Here is a 5,841-nt window from a genome sequence, read left to right as displayed (position 1 = left end):
GTCATTTTTAAAATTTACTCGTCTCATGTGTATCACATCTTATGAAAACTGGCTAAAGTATGCAAAAGTTGATAAACTTTTTATCAACTTTTGCAATCTGCAAATATTTGATGTAATTAAAAATACAGTACAACATCTCATAATCGAAACGATTTAGTACCCCAAATAACAATTTCAGCATTAACTTCTCCAGTAATACAATACTTAGTCTAAATTTGAAGTGTCAACCCATAATTATGAATATCTTGCGATGTATGATAAGTTCTTCATCAAAACCACTTCTTTAAGTAGTACACTACCACAGTTGTACACAACAGAAGTACAGCATTTACAACAGATGATGTTGGATTAATAATAATGTTATGCTATTTTTACATTATTAGATGTTTTTCCAAAGCCATGTTACCTTCATACAGAATCATATTTATATCCGCCCATTCTTGAATTTTGTTTTTGACCAATTTTTCCAGTACTTTTACCACCACGCCGGGTGATTTAAAATATAAAAATTAATAATAACACAGGATTATTATTTATATTCTGAAAGTAACATCTATTATACGGAATTATCCTTTCTATAGAATACTGGAAATTCTTAGGTCGATAGATTGCTAAGATATTCTCGAATGCATTTTACTAATTCAATTAATAAGGAATTGAAGTAGTAATTTCATTTAATATTAAATGCACCTTTGTGAAGTTAAAGAATTTTAACTGACTAATAATCCTAAGGTGGATAAATAAATTATATTTAAATTATTGCAATACATTCATGTGGTTCTATGAGCTACTCTGTGTACCATATTGAGATTCAAGAGCGAGATGGAAGTGAATGATGCATAACAAGTTATAAAATATTTTATATTAGAGATGCTGTAGAATTGATGAATGCAGATGGTAGAGAGGTGACTGAAGCAGACGAAATAGTTGAATTATTGAGTAATCAAGTGAAGATATTTCGGTAATAGATATATTAGGGAGTTGATATGTGGACATAGGGGATAGAGGAAGTTGAGATATGTACGACATTACAGAATCTTGATGTGAATAACGCTATGGATTTGAATGGATTATCATTTCGCGTATTATTACGTGATGTGCTAGGGAATTAGCAGTCCCTTTGACTAGATTGTTTAACCTGAGTCTTCGTTCAGGTAGAGACCCTGAACAAAATTGCATGGAAGTTCCAAAACAAAAGTAGAAAATTATCGATCGATCCAGCATTTCAGGAGTGGTGGTCGAGATATTGGAGAAGTCGGTTAAAGAATTCAGGAATGAGATACATGGAAGGCAGCATGGTTTTCTGAGGGGTGGTTCATGCTTCAGTAACTTACTGTTATTATAATAAAGCGGCAGCTGATTTGGATAAAATTAATGGGCTACACAATGATACTGTTAAACTTCGCAAAGGCGTTTAACAGGATACCACATGGAATTCTGGTACAATAATTACAGCAAACAGGGATGAACATGATGTTGGGGATGCGAATAAGATGGCGGTTGATGGAAAGATACCACACAGTAGTTTATTCAGGAGGTGAGTCCCGTAGAAGGCGCTTGACTAGAAGTATGCCACAGGGCTCTGTGCTTGGACCACATGTTTAATTTTTACATAAATTTAGTTGTTTGCAGATGACAAAATTAGGGAGAGCAACAGTCAATAAAGATTATGTTGAAATTTTACAGGATGATTTAAATATACTGGCAGCATGGGCAAAGGAGAACAGATATCAGTTTACTTTTGCAAAGTGTAAGGTTATACATGTTAGGGTGAAAACATTACCAGCTAATGAAGTCAGGGATTTGGAGGGTGGGGGTGGATGAAGAGTTGAAGTTTAGATAGCATATTGCAAACGTGGCTAAACCAGTACGTTGAATTACCATTACCTGGTTATTGAAGAACACTATGACAAGTAGAGATAAATAGGTTATTGTTCCTCTTTACAAGGCTTTGTTAAGGCCACATCTAGATTATTGCGCACAGATCTGGTCACCTGGATTTCTTGGAGACGTAGAGCGGATTCAGAGGTGAGTGACCAAGACTGTGGCAGGTCAGTGTGATGTTCCATATGAGGAGAGAGTGAAGATTTGGTTGATAAGGCGGATACGATAGAGATTTGCTTACAGGGAAATACAGAGACATAAGTTGCTAATGTAAGGAAAACTAGGGGTCATTCAGAGGTGAGTGACCAAGACTGTGGCAGGTCAGTGTGATGTTCCATATGAGGAGAGAGTGAAGATTTGGTTGATAAGGCGGATACGATAGAAATTTGCTTACAGGGAAATACAGAGACATAAGTTGCTAATGTAAGGAAAACTAGGGGTCATCCCTGGAAATTATTAAGAGTATGGTTTGCAAGGATGTGAGGTGTACGTTTTTTTTTTTTTTTTGCTTGGGGTGTGGTGAATGAGTGGAATGAATTGCAGAGGCAGTTTTGAGTGCTTTATCGGTGAATAAGGGCAAAGAAAAATATGACAGATATTGTACAGGTATTGCAATGTATATATATATATCGTTCAAATATATACATTGTTTGCTGTAATTTAGTATTCGTACGAAAGTACACGTCCGAGAGGCTATGCGCCTCGCAACCATATGCCTCGGAGAGGAGTGTTCTGGGTTCAATTCCCGTCGCCGACGTGAGGAGCTTAAGGATCTTTCTCAGACATAGCCAAGTTAGCCAGTCTTGGGCGTGGACTGCAGGGTTTTTCTCCACAGTATATCTGGGGTTTTTTCTCCCGCAAGGGCCTAATACGCGAAGAGAAGAAGAAAGTACACGGAAGAAATTATTAATTTACTTAATTTTTTTTATTAAGATAAAATATAGTGTATAATCAGGAGTGGTTGTGATTGTTTATCTCTTTATAACTAACGAGAATATATTTTTGCCCAATTCCTCTGTGAAGCTAATAACAGAGAATTTCAAGTGTTGCGCCAGCCATAAGAGATAATTTTAGAGCGCAATTATTTTACAATAATACAAATTGCTTACTTAAGAATTTTTTTCGCAATTTAAATATATCTAGAAGCTAGTCGTTATTCAAATACACTTCAACAAACTCACCGGTTATGACATGGTACTTCATTTGCAATTTGCGACAGGAAAAAAAAAATCCATCATTAGCGTGCACAATAAGAATTACTGAATTTATTCCAATCTCTGCCAATAAGTGAACAATTGTTTACAAATTTAGCAGTAGTAGCAAAGCGAATAATTGCATTACGAATAAAAAAAGACATTTTTTGGATATTAAAAAAGATTACTACCAAGAATATCTTTTTTTCGAGAGTCACTTTTTTTCTGTACACGTGATATTTTTTCTAATTTTTCAGTATAATTTTAGCCCATATAGAACATGATAATTCCATTCAAAATTTAATAAATAAGATAAAGCACACATTAAGATAAAAGTACTTTCTTATTTTAAATCAAATTCGTAAAAAAAATAAGATTTTTTATTTGAAAGAACATAGTATCCGAAATAGTGGACTCTCCTCCCAAACAGAAGACAAACCTTTATATGCATAATTCAGAGAGAGAGAGAGAGAGAGAAGAGGAAGAATATGAAAAATCTAGGCTCAAGGCTTGTATGCCAATTTCCATTAAATAGAAGACATAAAATATTCACATTGCTCACCTGTATACATTAAATATCAACCCACCAAAATGAGTAAAGATACTTGAGGTAATTATAAAAACAGGCGACTTCTCAGTAAATATGAAATACTTAATTAAAAGTACGGTTTCTCTAGTCTAAAAGTTGCAGTAAAAGAATGCTGTCGCATAAATGTTGTGTACACCTCATCACAAAAAAGCATACTAACATTTATTGATGAATTAAATGAAGTAAAAACGATGTAACAGTATTGTAAGATATTCAATTGTGCTTATATCCCCCCAAAGTATATAATTTTAAAAGCTTAACAAGGGGAGCCATTGCTTCTTTACTAAGGAGTCAGACAATTTCATATACAAATAATTATTGGCCATCCTCATTTCATGTAAAAATAACTTATTATATTTCAAAGTCTAAGATAACGTAACGTAGAAATCTTAGTGATATCTTAAAGCTTAAATATAATTACCTATTAAACTAAAAAAAAAAAAAAATAGAAGATAAAAATGGAAATTTTAGTTTGAACTTCGGAAAATGATTCTCAAGAAGTGAGCAACACATTTTTCTGAAAAATGTTTCGTCTAATTAAAATGAAAAGCCAAACGGCTAGTTTTCTGGCAACTTAATAGTTATTAAAGGGATAAAAATATCAAGAATAGTGAGGGGGCTTGCTCCACCTTTGCTTCGAATCGCCTTCGCAGATAGTTTTTCGGCATAGATCGTAGTTCTCGATCTTGAGTTTCACTTACTGGCTATATAAAAACATAGGATTTTTATCCCTTTAATAACTATTAAGTTGCCAGAAAACTAGCCATTTAGCTTTTCATTTTAATTACAAAATATAAGCACACCTTATGGCATTCGTATAGCGAAGGTATGTAAGTTCTTTTCACTAAACTTTGATTTCTTCCAGGTCTACCTACTCACTGATGAGACCTCAAAAAAAGGTTGAAACCGGTCTGGGTAGTGACCTCTCCTCATAATGTAATGACAGTATTACATCTCCTAGGAGCTGTGTTTTACATTATGAGAGAATATCAAGAATAGTGAGGGAGCTTGCTCCACCTATGCTTCGAATCGCCTTCGCCGATAGTTTTTCGGCATTGAAACTCATAGATCGTAGTTCTCGATCTTGAGTTTCACTTACTGGCTATATACTGGCTATATAAAAACATAGGATTTTTATCCCTTTAATAAATGTTTCGTCTAGATAAAAAAAAAAGTTAAATTCACTTCAATCTGGAATTGGAAAGTTATGCTTTCTAATTCGAAATGGATTAAGTACGACGTACTTCACCTAGGATATTAAAAAGTGAATCTTTTTCATATAGCTTAATGAATTTATTAAGAAATGTTATATCTTACCTTAGGAGTGAAAACCAACTGAATGAAATAAGTCGAAAATGAAGCATTGTCTGCTTTCGAATGAAATATATTTCTTGAAATAATTTCCTTGAGTGAACAAACGGTTTTTATAAACACTTGCTTCCTGAGTATGTGATGAAGGTATACGATAGTAGTTGCTATACTAGTAAAAGTGTTCAGTTTGCTTTTAAGTATTCGAAACGTTTTTGTATGCTGATATCGTCTTCAAGTCATACGATAAAGCTGTCATCACGTTGTGATGATCAGTTATCACATACACGCACGCGCGCGCGCACACACACACACACACACACACACACACACACACACACACACACACACACACACACACAAAGATAAAGAGCGAGAGAGAGAGAGAGATGTCTGCTAACAGTGTGGAAAGGATAATATGACGCATGAAAACAAACTGTTATATGCAATGTTCACATCTTACAGGGAATTAAAATGTTATCTTATTGCTACCCTATTTTATCGCCTTTCAATGTGACTTGAGAGTATGGTAAGGTGATGTCGGGATTTATCAGGAGACCGTTTACTTTACACTCTGGTACTTAATAGTGATAACGTATTAATAATGATTACATAATTAAATTATTATTTAAATATTTTATTAAATATTTTTAAGTAATAGCTGTTAGTATTTAATTTGCAAACTTTTTTTCAAAAAAAAAAAAAGAAAAAGCCTGCTCCATTTGGATTATAATATTTCATTTCTCAATGACCGACAAAGAAGATAAAATGGAAACTATCCTCCGGATCATTACTATTGAAATTATGTCGGATAAATTGAAATTTTTACCAGTATTGATTTTTTTTCCCTCTTATTCAAATGTTTAG

General features: G+C 33.7%; 1 protein-coding gene across 1 annotated transcript in view; it reads right to left on the bottom strand.

Annotated features, from left to right (window-relative positions):
• The window catches only part of LOC150103264 (cytochrome b5-like), a 57,192-nt gene extending 52,032 nt beyond the window's left edge, over positions 1–5,160 (bottom strand). Inside the window, exon 1 of the mRNA XM_090397854.1 lies at positions 4,984–5,160. The gene's annotated coding sequence lies outside the window, so the exon portion shown is untranslated. The remainder of the gene's footprint in view (positions 1–4,983) is intronic.
• Positions 5,161–5,841: the final 681 nt, after the last annotated feature.

Source organism: Typopeltis vanoorti, chromosome 9 (genome assembly GCF_054136105.1).
Source record: "Typopeltis vanoorti isolate ZY-2024b chromosome 9, IOZ_Tvanoo_1.0, whole genome shotgun sequence".
Classification (NCBI taxonomy): Eukaryota; Metazoa; Arthropoda; class Arachnida; order Uropygi; family Thelyphonidae; genus Typopeltis; species Typopeltis vanoorti.
This window is presented reverse-complemented; position numbering and strand designations above follow the sequence as displayed.